This window comes from Lactuca sativa, chromosome 6, assembly GCF_002870075.4.
Source record: "Lactuca sativa cultivar Salinas chromosome 6, Lsat_Salinas_v11, whole genome shotgun sequence".
In the NCBI taxonomy this organism is placed as follows: Eukaryota; Viridiplantae; Streptophyta; class Magnoliopsida; order Asterales; family Asteraceae; genus Lactuca; species Lactuca sativa.
In genome coordinates, this window is record NC_056628.2 from 60,389,497 (window position 1) to 60,408,659 (window position 19,163).

Below are 19,163 nucleotides of genomic sequence, written 5' to 3' on the forward strand. Positions count from 1 at the left end.
TCCTCAAGTCCCGAATTGGCACTGACTGCCAACAATCCCGTGCACAGTGCCCCTCCTTTCCGCACTTGCGGCATGCATCACCGGACCCGCAAGCTCCGATGTAACCCCTTTTTTTACTCGATCATCGACACCTATGGTCTCATGCTTTCCTACTGCATCCCTATACTCCACTTATTACTACTCCTGACAATTCTTGCTTCCTTACATACTGCACCCGGTTCTCCCCCACTAGGGTTCAAACCAACACCAATTAATATACAATCAACCCACGACTATCCTTCACCGGCGAAATCGTATCTGCTCCAGAAAAGTGCTGTGCAACACCCGGTAGTCCCTCCCCTTATGGAGTCAAACAATCCCCTATACTCTGAACCTCTAGCTGACTCTTCCAAGAACTTCTCATCACGGCTGCCTCTAATCGTTCCAAATCCCATACTGATCTAATACCAAGCACCTGCACTGCTTGATAACATATCTGGCTCGCAGACTGCACCGCAGCATCATCGTTCCTCTCATCTCAGCCCATCAACCCGTATCCAACGCCGGATTTGTCCCAAGGACAGGGACTTACTCTCAACGTAGACGACAACTCTCCGCACTGCGAAACTTGTCTGAACTCTTCACTGCTACCACTATAACCCAACCTATTATTCTCAATTAGGTGTGGTGTGGTTCTCGACTACCTCAGCCCCAACTGACTGTCTGTTCACGGTAAATCTCTGTCTCGCGGTACACCCGCTACCTGATGCTCTGAGGGAAGTCATTATCGATAACTACCTGCAGGGTGTACTCCCAAATCCAGAACTGAAACACCAGACCTCTCGCGTCTTGCACACGAGCATAAATGACACTACCCACCCAAAAAGGTGACCTCTCCTCTGTCGTCTGATTGCTCGACTCAACTGAAATTCTCCCCGGTCTTTGACTCTTACCAAAATACTCTGATAGGCACTTGCCTTTCCCCTCGAGGAACGCCTCTCCGTACTCAATCATGATCTACAGGCCTGAAACCCATAGCGTCCAATCTCTACCTCATCGGTCATAACCGGATAACAAGATAGCCACAAGCATCATCCACTACGAACCATGGTATTCATCCCATGACATCCCTCCTCAACATGCTTCAGTGTATGGTACCTGAACCATAGCACCACTCCTCAATCTGCTCCAATGTATAGCACTCGGACCACAACATCTATCTCAATCTGCTCCGATGTATGGTGCCCGGACCATAACATCACTCTGTATCCGTTCCGATGTATGGTATCCGAACCATAACATCACCCCTCAATCTGTTCCTTAGGACCTTTAGGATGCTCCCTGTATCAAGTATGGGTCCTCTGCTTTCAGTAGTACGGGCCCATACTACCTGCCACATCTACCCATACTTTCCACACGGACCATCCCAGAGTTCCTAAATATCTGATCGACCTGCTCTTTTTCACCAATCCCATCTTGCATGCTCGCTCCCCAGCGAAATCCTTTACTCTACCCGCGCACCCATCTTGGCTAGGTTTAATCTCTAGCCCATTCCGCCGTCCTCCCACTTCTTTGCTATCAGCTGCTGAAGGGTTCCTAATGATGCCAACCATCTACCTCCTGAGTATCGTCATACTCACTTAGTAGCTGACTCCCATCATCGAGAACTCCACAAAGCACGAAGCAAGCAGCATTCGAGCATCGAAGCATACATAGGACTCCCTATCTGTGATAGCTCCACCTTCTCGGCTCATTCTCGGAAGTACCACTGTACTCTGTAGCTCTACCCCTCGTGCGTTCTAACTAGATACCCTCACTCATCACATACACACAAAAGCATAACGCACATATAACAGCAAACCCTAGACTAAGGCATCACAAATCAGGCCACTCTAGTCCTAAGATGTGAAATACCTAGCCTGTCTCTAGCATGCAATAATGTCTCATAAAGTGCATAATAGATATTTCATAATACAAAAGTAAGGGTATTTTGGGAAATCACCGTTTGGCTCTGGCTGATTGTACACACTGCTCTTTCTTGCTTTCTCTTTGAACTCTTATTCACTTTTAGAAAACCATTTATTTGGAAAACTTTTTCTTACTTCCTCAGTTTGAGTCCAGATTTACCCGTAGGTGCGTCCGAATCCCTCAAACCAAGGCTCTGATACCAATTTGTAACACCGTGGTTTCCAAAAACAAAATTTTCATTTAAATAATCAATTTAATATTAAAACACTTGTTTAAAATCTTATTCACATTCGAGTTACAAAACATAGTTTCCTTTTCGTTATAATAGAAGACCAGGATCCTCCAAAACACAACTCTTTCTTCGGTGTGTACAATCGAACCGTTGCCATCCCACGTTACTGTAAGATCCTGAAACAACATAACATAAACAACGTAAGCACGAAGCTTAGTGAGTTCCCCAATATACCTTACGCACATACGCCTTCCGGCCCGGACCTTTCGGTCCACATAACATTGCCTTCCGGCCCGGACCTTTCGATCCACATAATATTGCCTTCCGGCCCGGACCTTTCGATCCACATAATATTGCCTTCCGGCCCGTAACATAATCGCCTTCCGGCCCATAACAGTATAAAACATAACACATGTAACATAACGCACATAACACATAAGTCATACATCATACCGTTCTTCCTATCACATGAAGTCTCGCCTTCCGGCCCGTATAAGTATACATCATATAAGCATACATCACATATAAAGCATCTACCTCTCTAGCCATAGCATAAATATAACACATACGACCTTCCGGTCTCTCAATCAAACCCTTCCGGGTAAAGTATAGTGAGAAGACTCACCTCGCGGACACTGGAAGATAGCAACTCCTGAAATCCCTTGCACTTGATCCTCCGAGCTACAAGCTCCCTGTAACATCATATATCTCTTATTAACACTTCTACCTTCCACGTTAACTGGCCCTGAGAAATCACACCGGTCATCTCTGGTCAACAGTCCATTGTCAGCTCGACTGGACTCGGCGAGTTCCCTGGCGACTCGGCGAGTCTGGTCGTCCTTCAATTCTCTAAGAGTCCCCTTCTACTCGTCGAGTACCCTCTTTGACTCGACGAGTTACTCCTGGATGAATCGCGGGGCCACCCCGACTCTACTCGCCGAGTCTGAAGAACAAACTCGGCGAGTCCCAGTAAATCTTCAAGCTACTCGCCGAGTCTGCTCATCCGACTCGGCGAGTCCACGCCATGCAGTCGATCGAACTGCTTCCTGAGATACATCTATTCCCGAATATACGAACATGGGACCTTCTGGACCTCTAAGGGTCCTAATACAAGGTTATAAACATTGGATAACGACACAACAATCCATCCAATCTCCAAATGGGTTTCATAAACCCTAAATTCGTGTACACATCAAAATAACAGGAATGATCCGAAACATAACCTGAAAACGTACTCTCTGTGTCCCCAAACCTCAGAACTCGATCCCCTTGATCTTCCTTTGGCCCAAAATCCTTCCTCTTCTTGCACCACAATTCCTTCAAAGTCAATAATGGCCTTCAAGCTTGCTCTAGATGCCACAGTCGTTTAGGGTTCTCCTCAATCGGCCAAAAGACGAACAATGACGGCATAAGATCCCTTATATACGTCCCAAACTGAACGGCTAGGGTTTTCCACTGAATAGCGTCGACTCGCCGAGTCCATACCTGGACTCGTCGAGTCCAGTCGCGAACCCGCGACCCAAGCTGCGACCCCACTCGGCGAGTCTGGCTCCAACTCGCCGAGTCTCCCCTTTAAAACACCCCAAAAATGCAATTAGATAATACTTGAGATTTTGGGCTGTTACATCAACATTTTGAGGTGAGTTATCCTCACTATATCAATAGGGTCTAAGGCACCAAGGCCAACCCTTATGGATTGTATCTGGTTACGGCATGATATGTTTATTGATTACATCCTGGTAGTTGGGATGGTGATATGCTTATGCTTAGTGACGTGGTTAGGTCAGTGTCCTGGTTATAGGATAATGTTATGCTAGTGACCGGTAGGGTCTGTATCTCGACTTTTAGGATGTTGCTATGATTAGTGATCTGTTAGATCGATTTGAATGTTATATGATATGAGCTAGCGTATGATATTATGTGCATATGTTTGTTTGATTGGGGGTTGGGTTGAGGCGGTCTTGCTTTGTGTTGTAGGCCAACATACCCGACGAGTGGTCCGGATAGGCTGTAGACCCTGCAAGGTGGTCCAGTCATGCCGAAGGCTCGGGAGCAGTCCATATAAGTTGTAGGCCCTACGAGGCGGTCCAGTCAGGCTGAAGGCTCAGTATGCATGTAGTTTTGTATTTGTTATATGATATGTTTATATTTGTATGGCGTTGGTATTTTGGGGAAACTCGCTAAGCTTCAGGCTTACAGTTGTTGATTATGTTTCAGGTACTTCTGATGATCGCGAGAAGGTGAAGGCGTGATCGTGCACCTCCTTCAATTTTCATTAATTGATTCTAGGGATACTCTGATGCTTAAACTATTTTGAAAACAAATTGTACTAACTTAATGGTTTTAAATGTTTTAAAAAGTTTTAAATTGGATTAAATTTTATGTGTGTTACAAGTTGGTATCAGAGCCTTGGTTTGAGTGAATTGGAGGAACATTCATGTGAATCCAGTCTCAAATCAAGGAAAGATTTTCAAAATGATTTCTAAATGGTTTTCAAAATATCAAAGGAGGATGCAAGGTGTACGATCAGCCGGAGCCAGTAAGTAGACCCCATAATACCATACGGTTATTTGATATTGTGATACTTTAGAATAACATGCTAGTACTAGGCTAGGGATCTTTAGAAATTGCATGGTAGAATTGCTTGATTACATGGTGCCTGCTAGCCTAGGGTTTTCCTTATATGAGATTGACATCATTATGGTAGTTGCTTAGTGTTTGCATCACGATTGTACATAATTACGATCTTATAGCCTGAGAATGTTTGGTTTTGGCCTTATGTTATGTTCTTGTCTGATTGGGGGCTTAGGGTAGGATCAGATATTCGAAAGTCTATAGGGTCCAATGTTATGTATGGCTAGCATACACTAGTGCTGCAGGGTTGGTGGAAGTTTCATGGATGGGTGGGTTGTGAGAGGTCGGGAGGCCAATTATGTGATATTTAGTATTCCTCTAGGAGTGAGGATTTAGCGCTCGCTATGATTATGTATATTGTTAGGGCATTGTGATGATACTTGAGACGAATATGGGTAGGTGTGGAAGGTAGTATGCGCACGTACTACTAAAAGCACAGGACCTATACGCGTAGCAAGGAAGTCATAACCCCTAGAATTGGGTTGGGGAGGGGGGTTGGTCCCCTATCATTATATGGATTATCAGAGATCTTTCTGCTGTCTTACCAAAATGGTGGTTACGAGATGTCTTGAGACCGGATCCAGGTTAAGACCGGGAGCTGACAGCTATAATAGGTCAGCATTGTCAGAGGACCGTGTCAGTGAGATCATTCGGTAGGGGGTGATCGGGGTTGTCCGGGGACAATTTCCGGAGATGTTTGGGTCTATTAAGACTGCCATGGTTGAGTATTTAGACGAGCGCTATGCAGCCATTGCCGACACGGTTGTCGCGACAGATACAAAAGCTGTAACGACGACAAGGGGAGGAGCTGGTCGAGCTTTCCAGTACCGGAACTTGTTACTGGGACATATTCTGATGAGCAAAGGGCTGAAGTTATTTATAATCAGGGAGATTTTCTGTACTCATTACATTCCACGGGATGAGCGGGAGAGACTAGCATAGAAGTTTCTAGAATTGAGGCTTCATGGGTTTTGCTTGAGGCTGGAATGCGAGACGCAGGGACTCCAGAAAGGAGTGATGATTATGTTCAGCTGGGGTTTTGCAGCTAGAAGTGGAATGGTTAATTGATGGGTTGGAATATCATTTTATAAGGCAAGGATTGTGCCCTTTCAGTCTTTTGAGCTCGAAGGAGTGAGCAGACTTGGGACCCCAGGATCAGGTTGTATTCCAGCTCGGGGTCAGTTAGTCGCAAGGGTTGGTGACAGTATTCCAGCGCTGGTGGGTCGATGTGGCATAAATATCTTGCAAGATTTGATTCACATTGGATCTCTTGTTTCGGACAACCATGATTGATGGTACGATCTATTGCACTTCCGAGATTAGAGGCTATGCCATAGGAGTAGTTGTAGCCCGGTATAAGGCAAAGGTTGCTTCAGCTACTGTAGTTCAACTGTGGATGATTGAGCCGATGAGTGAGTCAGGGTGTGAGGAACTGAATGGTATGATTTCTAGAGCCGAGAGTGGGAGATTTGTTAAAACACTTTGGGAAGAAGGGTATTATGTGGGAGGCCTATGGGCAGGATCCCACAGGATGGTTATTTGGTTTTGTCAGGATTCAGTGGTTTTAGTAACCGTTATTAGTTGGCGGAGGAAAATGCCAAGGGAAGTAGCTCATTGTTGAGATGTTAGTTGGAGCATCTATCTTTTGGACTTCAAGATTTAAGTGTGGGATCATTCAAGTATCAGGGACTGTCGGTTTCACTGGGATTTAGGAAGTGTTTAGCTAGTTCTTAGAAGTGTGTGATCACTTGTGATTGGCTGGTATTGGAGCACTAGTTGGAAAGAGTTGGTTGTCATCAGATCGATCGTTGGAAAGTAAGAAGGATTGGGAATTCTCAAATTTCCATGTATTGTGAAGACTTAGTTGAATCTAAGCGGGGGAGAATCAACCTGGAATGCTGAAGCAAGATCGGTTTTGAAAATGGGATTAGTTTCGCATCATGTTCAGGAAGAAAGACAACCCAAGTGGCTGTTTGGTTTAAGGATTGTGTGAGTTGGGAGTTCGGTAAAACTCCCCATCATGGAAATCGCGTCTTCTCGGTGCTTGATAGCAGAATTTGGGAAATCAGGTTGGGATTTTAGCCATGAATTAAGTTTAGTTGTGTGTTAGGTCGAGTGCATGTGCGACCAGTATGGAAAGTGTTGTAAGACTGCGGGGGTAGTCGTAGTATTCACTAGGGATCAGGTAGTATGGGAAGTGTTGTAAGACTGCAGGGGTAGCCGTAGCATTCGCTAGCGATCAGGTAGTATGGAAAGTGTTGTAATACTGCAGGGGTAGTCGTAGCATTCACTAGCAGAAAATAGTGCTAGGAGTGTTGTAAGTCTGTGGGTGTAGCCGTAGCATTCACCAGGTTGACAGATAGTGTGAGAAGTGTTATAAGTCTGCGGGCGTAGCCGTAGCATTCACATGGTTAGCAAATAGTGCTAGAGTGATGTGAGTATGTGGGTGTAGCTGTATCATTCGCTCGGTTGGTAGATAGTATGAGTGTGTTGCTAGGACGCGGAAATGGCAGTAGTAGCCACCAATTCGGGTGTAGCGGTGAGGATATGGAAATCCATGGAACGGTTTATGGATCTCCCCAGAGGGATTAGATATGGTTAAACCAATGATAAGACTATAGGAACGTCACTAAGGTTATGAGATCAGGGAAGCAATGGATTGATTACTGATGCGTGAGATAAGGCTACCATTGGTCGGGTAGCAATCACTATTAGCCTTGGATTTTGTGTCGTCAGGATTCGACGCATGGATCCAATCGGTTGGGTCAGGAGGTTATTAGAACCACAGTGGCATGATAACTAGTGGCAACTAGTTACAAAGAAGTATTTCGTTCGTAAGTCGTGTGAGGCGACTATGTGGGAGTCCTTTGGCTCTGTCGCCAGGTCGGAACCCAGTATTTCAGATGATTGGTGAATGAATTGAGACCAGGTAGGTCTCGATAGATTATGGAAAAAAAAACAGCCATGTGGCAGCATACTGCTTCAGGCAGATCAGTGTTCAGACAGTTTCCGTGTTTAGGGCGGTATTGACGAATTGGGTCTTCAGGTGTATGAGAAGTATCTTGATGTTGGAATCCCCAGATATCAGGAGGTGAATAGTTAGATGAGAGACAAGCGGACTGGGCTCAACAATAATGATTTGGTATGAGAGGTTTTTCAGGGAGCCAGACCATCTTGAGACTTCAGGTTTTGGATCGAGTAAATGTGATCATATTGCAAGGGATTCGTCTATTTTTAGGTTTTAGAACCCTGCGAGGGTTGGTTATAGTTGCCTTGGAAAGGCTGGGATATGCTTGTAGTTACGGTCATGTAGTTCAAGTTGTCTGGCGTGTAAGGAATGATAAGAAATGATTTCGAGGACGAAATCAAATTTAAGTGGGGGAGAGTTGTAACATCCCCTTTAAAATAGAATAATCAAATAATAAAACCGAAACCCAAGAAGTAATTTTTATTATTATTGTATATTATTATAGTCAAAAAATTAAATAATAATTAGTGGGGTGTTGGTTTCGGGAAGCCACATGACAAGATTTGAATCTGTAGGGGTTAAAGTGTAATTTTAGGACTTAATTTGTAAAGATTTTCATAAGTCTTGGGGTGTATGGTATTATTTGGACTTAATATGTAAGGATTTATGGAAGTAGGGACTACATAGTAAGTTCTGGACCTAAGATGAGAAGATTTTGTCAAGGAGGGGTCTCTTAATAACATCCGGACTTAAATTGAGAAAAGAAGGAGAATGAGGGACTGAATCTGTCATTATGGTAAAAGTTTGATATGTGACGGGAGTATATAACCCATCACCCGCCTCCTAGCCCTAACCCTAATCATACATCGGCTACGACCCTCACTTCCTCTACACCCTCCAATCACCACGCTCTCCTGCCCCCATCGACTGGCTGCCACCATCCTTCCCACCTGACTCGCTTGATGTTCCAACCAACCAAGACCACCAACAACGTCTGCCATGGCTGGAGATACCGAAGACCGATGAGTGAACCAGGAGCAATATCCGCTGTGGTCGTTTCTGGTGAAGGCGCGACCACTACAGTTGAGAACCAAGAGCGCCGAACGAACAATTGCTTCGCCATCATGACGTCCGCCAACCCACTCCACTGTTGCATTGTCGTCGTCGTTACTCTCGCTGCCACCATTAACGATGAAGCCGGGTTCCCATCTTCAGTTGCCGCCGCGTCGATTCTGTGGAAGGCGGAGCCATTGGGGTGCATGGTTGCCGTTGATGCTGACCTTATCGTTCCCCTTCTACTCCTCCTTCTTCTTGCCGACGCATAACCGCCACCGTTAGCCGTTAGCTGCCGCCGTTAGTCATGGTTGTGGCCATTGGGGTTGTTGCTGCCATCATCATGCGCCACCAGGTGGGTGGCTGGGGTTATCTTGCAAACAGAAGAGTGTGTGTAATTATCTTGGCCAGAGTCATTAGAGGGCCACCACCATTACCGTGAGGTGGTGGCTGTTACTCTCTACTACCGTCTACCGCCACAAGGTGGTTGTGGGTGTAATTATTGGAAGTTTATTTTGGGCCATGTGTGTATTATTGTAATTTTTAACAGGATTAATAATAGAAAAACTTAAAACCACCACCGTGAGGTGGTGGCTGCTGCCTACTTCCGCCACCAGCCGCCGTGCTGGGTGGTGGTGTGCCTCGTTTTCATTTGGATTCGTTTGGGGGATGCTTGGAGAAATTGGGCCCAATGAAACCCTAGTAGGCCCAAAGAGACCCTAATGGGCTAGTGTGTGGGTTGGAAACCCTAATGAGGGTTTGGAAAACCCTAATGTCTTGAAACCTTAATTTCGGGAATTTGATCGAGACTCTCACTCGAACTAATTACTAAACTTAAAATGTTAATTAATAATCATTTCAACTTAAGCTAAGATAATATTGGAATTAATGGATTAAGTCCTTAATCCGTTAAGTAGGAGCACTTAACCCTAATAGGCATTTCATGTGTAAACCCTAATTTCACTTGGGCCTTGAGTTGGGCCTTTCAATTTGGCTTTGGTAATTGGATTATTAATGGGACATCCAAGAATAATCATATGGACTAGAATATGTTGATGGGCTTAGGGTAAGGCCCATATGAGGGTGTGGGCCCAATTTAGAAAATTGGGCCGTAGATGGGCCATAGTTTGGGTCTTGATGATTATATGATATTGGGCCATTGGAAATGCCAAATGTTTGGAGTGGACTAAGTAGTTGGGCCTTTAATTATGACCATGTAAAGGTCCAAATTGGGCCATATGTTGGGCTTTGATTCCTAGTTTGACTTTTGGGTCTTTGGATTGGGCCTCGGGCTTGAATCAAGCCAAGATGGGGTAATGTAGCATGTTACTCCAATAACTTGTGGTTATGTGTTGGGACCCAATTATTAATTGGGTGATGTTTTGATATTGATAGTTCGGGAATCTGTCATCCAGCAGCTGTGATTGTGTCTACGGGTCTTCAACATTTTGAGGTGAGTTATCCTCACTATATCAATAGGGTCTAAGGCATCAAGACCGACCCTTATGGATTGTATCTAGTTATGGCATGATATGTTTATTGATTACATCTTGGTAGTTGGGATGGTGATATGCTTATGCTTAGTGACCTGGTTAGGTGAGTGTCCTGGTTATTGGATGATGTTATGCTAGTGACCAGTAGGGTCTGCATCCCGATTTTTGGGATGTTGCTATGATTAGTGATATGTTAGATCGATTTGACTGTTATATGATATGAGCTAGCGTATGATATTATGTGAGCATGTTTGTTTGATTGGGGGTTGGGCTGAGGCGGTCCTGCTTTGTGCTATAGGCCAACATACTCGACGAGCGGTCCAGATAGGCTGTAGGCCCTGCGAGGCAGTCCAGTCATGCCGAAGGCTCGGGAGCGGTCCATATAGGCTGTAGGCCCTGCCAGGCGGTCTAGTCAGGCTAAAGGCTCGGTATGCATGTTGCTCTATATTTGTTATATGATATGGTTATATTTGTATGACATTGATATTCTGGTGAAACTCACTAAGCTTCAGGCTTGTAGTTGTTGATTATGTTTTAGGTACTTCTGATGATCGCGGGAAGGCGAAGGCGTGATCGTGCGCCTCCTCTCATTTTCATGAATTGATTCTGGGGATACTCTGATGCTTATACTATTCTAAAAACAAATCGTACTAAGTTAATGGTTTTAAATGCTTTAAAAAGTTTTAAATTGGATTGAATTTTATGGGTGTTACACTATCGGAATGATAACATCTATATAGATCTTTAGATACACAACACGTAGGTGGTGGTGGTAATGGAAACTTGTCGAAGGTAGGATAGAAATGGAATGTTCGAATTGTATGATCTTGATGAGAGAGTAGGAAAGAATCATGTTTTGTAGATCTGATTCCTGATGTAATTTGTTAGTTATAAGGTTGGAAAAAATGCCCTTAGACATTTAGGAGATCATAGAGTTTCAAACCTTTAAGAGTTCCAGTTTAATCCTGTCATTATCATATATAGTTTCAAAAAAAATTAATTATATATTTCGATGATTGTAACCATATTAGTTATCTAAAATCTATCCAATTATCATCATGAATCAGAAATATCATTTTTTTAGAACCGCACACGACCCCAAAACATATATCATCAATTGCTATTTTGTCAAATTATTTTGTTGAAGATACTTGAAACCAATGAATATATTAAAAGTTGGTGTGTATGGTATGGCTTTTGGCTAAAACCATACCAGAACTCATATAGATTGAATTTTAGCTTATTAAAACCATACCATTCATTTGTTATGTGGTTCGATTGATTTATAAACCATAATTAATATGTGTAGTTTTTACACTGAGTTGATTTTACAACTGCAAAACCGATGGACTATAGTTATATTTCTTTGGAATTATAATATGTCGAACATAATATATAGCAAAGTGTCTTTTGTGGTGAGTTAATGGCTAAAATATTATAAAATGTCCAAACTATGGCAAAAATGTATTTTAGATGACTTAGAATATTATTTTTATGGCCAAATATACATTTTGCAAGATTTGAAACTAAATCTTGAATAAGTCCCTGAATAACTCAAAAATAATAACAAAACATAGAAAGAATAATATATTGTATAAATATTAAATTGGTACTCTATGTTATATAAACATTTAATAGAACATTCTTATGGTTTTGAGGTGCTTTTTCGTATGTGGCTTTTACAAATGATGCGATGCGTAGGGGTTTTTCGGTGCGACATAAAGTGCAAAACCGAACTTTACCACAATATCAAAGATACGTACTAAAACAAACTCCTCCATATGTCAAAAGATAATTAGTGATAAAGTTCATGATTAGCTTAATAGTTATTGGAAGTTATCCTATAAATGTATTACACCAAAAAAACATTCTTAACTCAACTGTTTATATAAAGTCCTTCCAACATCTTGTTTTGAGGTACTTTCATTTTAACCCTCACATTGAGATTTAATTCATCTTGGTCCTTATAATGTAAGACTTGTGGCTGGGAGGGGTTGATATTGCTACTTTTGGATTATGGGGGCAGAGCCATGTACGTTGGGCATACATTTTGTGTATGCAAGGCGTATGAGGTGATGTCCCAAACCCTAATATTTAGGGTTTGGACCCTATTTATTCGTCATTAACTCTCAACCTTGGCTCTTTTCATCAGCCTCCATCCTCTCAAAACGTCTTTGCAACCCTAATCCAACTTGTGAGCATTTCTTAGCTTGATTTTGTGTATTTTTGTGCCTTTGAAGTAGAAGGAAGGAAGTGGAGACCATCTTGGAGGAGTGAAGCACTTTGGATCCAAAATCACATCATCATTTGGCATCACATGGAGGTATAAAGTTTGAACTTGGTGAAGTCTCACGTAAATCTTGTTTTAGGCTTGATTTTAGGTTCTTTTTGTCCCAAATGAGGTGATTCGTGAGCATAGCATGTTCTTGACCCAATAAGTTGTTGGTGATTTTGTCATCAATGTTATTTAAGTGTAATGAGATTACTTTGTGTTGACCAAAAATGATCTTGATAAATATTAAACAAGTAAGGAAGGTGTGGAGTACACGCTTGTTTAAGTTTGATCAAGTTTCAAAGTACACTGTCATTTAGGGGCGAAGCCCCTAAATGAACGGGGGTCCGGGGGCAGCGCCCCTAGGAGCGGGGTCCAAGGGGCGGCAGCCCCTGGCGGGGTTTGACCCTTATCCATATATCCGTTTTATGACAGTTTAAAACTGTCATATGATAGTTTTCAGACAAAGATATTAAAAGTTGGTTTTGGTCTCATTTTCTGGTACATACGAAAATATCATCAAACATTCTCGGTTCTTGTCTCTCTGAGTCTTATCCAATTGAAGATTTGGGAGTACCACCAAATACTTCGATTTGAAAGTGATAATCACAATTCTCAGAATTTCCAAGCCTTTCTACACCCAAATTTCTAACATAAGTCATCCTTTCAGACCTTAGGAGCAGTCTTAAGTAATAAAAATGTAGTCTTGGGGGTTAGTTTCACTCAATGCTGCCATAGAAGGTCATAATGCATTAAGATGTTGACTTTCTGTGTTTTAAGCACTTAATGGACATGCAAGGTCATAAAGTTGGAAACTTTATGACTCTTGAGGATATTTTAGCCTTGGATCTATAATTGGAAGCACTAAGTCGAAGTGTTAAGGGCTGAATAGGTTAAGAAGTGGGAAACTGCATACGGTGGGTGTACCACGGGGTACGCTGCGCGTATGCAGATATGACCCCGATGCCTCGGATGCTTGTACGCCCTGCGTAGCTTCACAGTAAGCCCCGTGTACGAGGACAGAGTCAACTCGACTATGTTGACTCGTTGACTTTGACTTTGACCAAGGGGTATTTTGGATGGTGTTTTAGAATTTGTCATTTGGTTAGATAGGTGACGGTTAGAGTTGAGATTTAGAGTTGGAACCTCATCAGCTATTGTTCAGACTGTAAGGTGAGTTTTCCTTATTGTACTTACAGGTCAACGACACCAAGGCCGACCCATTGGATTGATATCCTGCTATACATTGATATGCTAAGTATGGGATAGATTTATATGATTATATGCTATTTGCTAGCATGCGTAGACCGGTAGATCTGTAGGACTACCTATGAACTCTGAATGCATGATTATTTGTCTGTTGATTATGTTTGTTATATGCTATATGTCGACATATTATGTTGGGTTGAGACTTTACTGCTTTGTGCGTGAGTCAACAAACCGAGGGTATTCCAAATTGATGACTGAGTGGACCCGTTGGTATCCTAATCTGATAACTTAGTGGGCCTGCTGTATACTTATAGCACCCGGTTCCTGGTACGTAAATCTTATTTGAGTATTTCTCTTCTTTTAGCCTTGGACTCGGCGAGTCGCAGGTCCGACTTGTGGAGTAGATGCGGGACTCGGGACACGTTTAAGTTGTCGACTCGGCGAGTCCATATCCTGGACTCGGCGAGTCACAGCTGTTGGATGAAACCCTAAGTTTCAGGGTTTTGCACCCTATTTAAGTAGCACATCCGCCCCAGGCCAGCCCCCATTCCCCCCAGAGCTCCCAACCCTCGTTTAAGCTTGTTCTTTGAAGAGTTGAAGCATTTGTTGTGTGCTCTTGAAGGTTTTGAAGAAGAAGGGAAGTAGATCCAGAAGAAGGGAAGCCATCCAAGCATCATTGTGTTCTTTCAATAGTTCCATTGAGGTATATCCCATTTCCCCCTATTTCTATGCTTAAGGCTTTAGTTAAGACATTCTTAAGCCATTCCCCAAGCTTGTATGTGCATAATATTTCGTAATAAGTTGATTGGCCTCTAGATCTAGGCAAGATTGAGCTCCAGGAGCTCAGATCTGTTAGCTTTTTGGACCCATGTTGCTTGTTCACCCTAGATCTACCCTTTTGAGGCATTTTGAACCCTAAAATCCATATTGGTGAATATCTACATGTAAAGTTGGAAACTTTACGTGTGATTCGTGTCCTAGAAGCCCAGATCTGTGAATGGCATGGACTGGAATCGAGCAGATCTGTGTATTTAGTGGGTGCATGGCAACGACTCGGCGAGTCGTTCATGTGACTCGGCGAGTCTATTCGCGAGTCTCCGAGTTTGTCCCCTTTTCGTAGTGTCGAGTGAGCAGTGAGTCACGGGGTGTGACTCAGTGAGTCGGAAGCTGAACTCATCTATGGAGGTACTCGGCGAGTCAATGCCCTGACTCGGCGAGTTCAAGGCAATCTCCTTAGATCAAGAACAGACTTGGCGAGTTGTTCATACAACTCAGTGAGTCTTAGCATAAGTGTTCATCGGATGAAGATGAACTCGACGAGTTGTTCATACAACTCGGCGAGTAGGATGAAGGACTTGAGTATCTGTTAAGAAGGAGAACTCGTCGAGTCGTCGCCTAACTCGACGAGTAGGAACGGGATTCAGGGAAAACGTTTGTGTAGGACTCGGCGAGTTGGAAAGCCAACTCGGCGAGTCGGGTCAACTGAAAGTTGACTCTGATTTTGACTTAGGTCATGATCAGGGGTAAAATGGTCATTTTACCCAAAGGACGGTTAGCAGTGTTTGATTGAGTATGTTGTGGGAATTGTAGCCGGAGGATTTCCGGAGCAGCAGCAATAGCAGTAGACAGTCAGTTCCCGCTCAGATCAGCAGCTACTTCGAGGTGAGTTACCTTCTAGTAGCGGTGGGTCTTCGGCCACAATGCCGGCCCACCAGTAGGAGCCGTATGTTAGATGATTGTCTTTGTGATATCATCTAGGTTGCTACTATCTGATATGTTATATGCTAGCATGATATGTTATATGTGATAATAGTAGGGTTCGGTTGTTAGGACCGGAGGGTAGTCAGACACCCCAGAAATGTATGACAGTACGTGATGATATGTTTGCATGCTGGCCTGTTATGTTATATGCGATAGTGGTAGTAGGAGGGGACTAGTCCCCGAGGATCGGTTGTTAGGACTGATGGATAGTCAGCACCCCAGAATGGTTTGACATGGGTAGTCAGCACCCCAGAATGGCTTGACATGGGTAGTCAGCACCCCAGAATGGCTTGGCACGGGTAGTCGGCACCCCAGAATGGCCGTACCGGGTAGTCAGGCACCCCAGAATAGCCTGGCAGTATGCGTGTTATTTGTTTGCATGGTATGTGGTACGATGGGGGAACTCACTAAGCTTTGTGCTTACAGTTTACAGTTTTGGTTTCAGGTACCTCTTTGTTTAAGGGGAAGGAGCCGGCGCGGTAGCGGCACATCATACACACACACTGGTTTCCGCACTTACGAGATTCTCTGGGATTTATACTCTGATATTTCGATGATTGTATGATTTGGCTTTTAGACATGGTTTATGTTTTGTTATGGTTGATCAAACAATGTTTTTAACTATTAATGTTTTCTAAAGTAATGTTTTTAAAACGAAATTTTTGGCCGCAAATTTTGGGACGTTACAATACTTGTATTCTAGTATGATGAGTGAGTGTACTTGTTGTATATTGGCATTCCAGTCTGATGACTGATTGGGCTAGGAGGGGGTAATCTCGCCCGATTGTTGCGAGCCCATGGGTATTCCATTCTGATGACCGATTGGACCCAACATGGTTGTTCTATTATTATATGTGTTTTGTGTGATGGTACTTTGGGGGAACTCACTAAGAATTGGCTTACAATTTTTTATTATGGTTTCAGGTACTTCTGATGATCGCAGTAAGGCGAAGGCATGACCGTACACATCAATACAACACTGTATACTCAACGTGCTACTGTTATGATCAAATCATTGTAAACGTAATGTTACCTAGCTATTTTGCAACCTTTCAAACCCACAAATCATTTGTATCCACCTCTAAAGAGGCTTGGGATCGACTTCAGGTCCTTTATGCAAACAAATCTCACACTTCGTTCATCTCTCTCAAACAACGACTCATTGAAAATCCTGCAAAAGATAAGCCTGTCTGTAGTTATTTACAAGAAATACATGGAATTGTAGATAACATGCCTTGGCTTATTGTCCAATAGATGATAATGATCTCGCACTCCAAGTTATTTATCGACTGGGCAACAATTTGAAATAAATTTATGTGACAGTTCAAGCACGAGACACCCCAATCTTGTTGTTGGAAATTTTAGTATAACTATGTGTATTTTACTAAATTTGGACATATCTAAATATATACATATGTTGTATATATAATGAACTCTAAGTGGGTTTTTGTTCTACTCCCTAAGAGCTTTGAAACGATATATTGTATGTCAAAAATTGAGTATATGTGAATGAGATATCGATACTCAGAGTTGGGTATTTGAGAATAAAAGTTAGGAAAAGAGGTGGGTGTGGGAATGAATCAGTGCGAATATTGGATTTCGTAGGCCAAAACCAAACTTGTGCATGGGCGTAACGTTTTTGTCTTGTAGATTATACGATTCAGACTTAGTTTTTTCGATTCAAGAAACAAAGCCCATTAACTAACACTTGTTAGATGAGGTTCATAACAAGATTGTTGTCTTGCAGAGTATTCGTTTCAGACAGTTTTTTCGATTCAAGAAACATATCCCATTAACTAACACTTGCCAGATGAGGTTCTTGACAAGATTGTTGACTACAATATGCAAAAAAACTGCTCAAGAACACTTCCTACTCCTGTCATTCCTAACGCAAATTATACCTAACATATGGTAGTAGGCCGGTGACTAGAAATGCTCATGAAAGCAACTCGATATTCAAGAATTACCAAAATCTTCAATAATAATTCTAGAACTAATGGTGCTATTTGGCGACTAAAATGTTTTAGTTCCTAATCTTCATTCAACAAGAATGTTATGTGTAATTTATGTGCACACAATGGTCGCTCCACAAAAGGCTACCATAATCTTGTCGGATTTTACGTGAAAACAAAATCACTCTACTCCCACTCAGTTGCGTCCATCCTATGTGTGGGACTTGATACAAGATCATCTTATCACACAACTACCAATATTATCAATATGTTTTTATACATAAATACTTGGTTTTTACAAAATAGAAAACCGCACTTTCAGTTATTTGTTTGGTTATGATTATTTAGTTTTCTATTTTGTTTTTGCTCACCCTTAATTAAAACTATATACGGAAACATGTGACGTATACATCATATTTATTCAAAACAAGTAACAAAAAAGAATCGTCAAGTTTAAGTGGTGATTTTATTAAGTAGTAGTAGAATGCATTTTGATAAGAAGAATAGTTTAGCGAATTTATTTAAAATTTTGACAACCATTCAACATTATTTACACTTCATCTTAACCAATCATATCCCTTTCTCATAAATCAACTTCAATTGGAAACTCGCTTTATGTCCAAACTTTTTGAGTGCATTCCCTTAAAAAAACCTTTGAAAAAGTATCATTTATCTACGTAATTAATAGTTTTTATTGGGATTTAAATGCGGTTATGAGAACATCTACAATGCATAGCTAAATGAGATAGTTGAATGAGGTGAGATACCTAGTTGGCATTCAATGTATTAAACTCAACCAATATGAAATGCCATGTTGGTGCTCAATACATATGAAGTTCAATGGTAATTGAACTTTTCAAAGGGAAAATAAAACTTGTTTCAATGCATATAGAGTTCAATATCGTAAATGGTTTCTGTAAATATATCCCATTAAATGTTTGTATATTTCACTTTATTATAGGAAAAAATGGTAAAACTTGTATGAAAAGTAGAAAGATGATGCGTTAATCCATTAAAATCTATAAACTTCAATATCCTAAGAGAATCCACAAGGCTTAGTTTAATGGAATAGCTAAATGATATAGAATGCTTAGTTGACGTGCAATGGATTAAACGAATGAGACATAATGTCTAGTTGTGATTCAATAGATTAAACTTAATTAGTATAGAATGTTAAGTTAGTGTTCAATGAAAACATGGAGAAATTGAAACCTTTCTAAGTTTAAAATAAATGTTTCATTGAATTTTTATATAGCTCAATGCAATGTTGAAAAAACAGTAAAGTTGTATAAAGTAAATAATGATGTGATAATCCATTAAACTCTATAAATTCAATATATTGTGGATTTTCTGAGAAAATCCATAATGCATACTTTGGTGGAAGTGCTCAATGAGATAAAATGTATATTTGGCAATCAATAAACTAAAGTCAATGTTAAGTTGGTGGTTTTTTTTGAAACAGCAAGATAAATATATTAAAAGGCAACACTTAGCAAGAAGCTAAGGTGCAATATGCAAAAATACAAAAGGTTCAAATGAAATTACATATTAGAAATAAAATGCGAAAATGGTGAGATACTCCAGTCCACCCAACTTCCACACCCAAGCTTACTTCTATGTTTGCACCATAAATAAGAGAGGG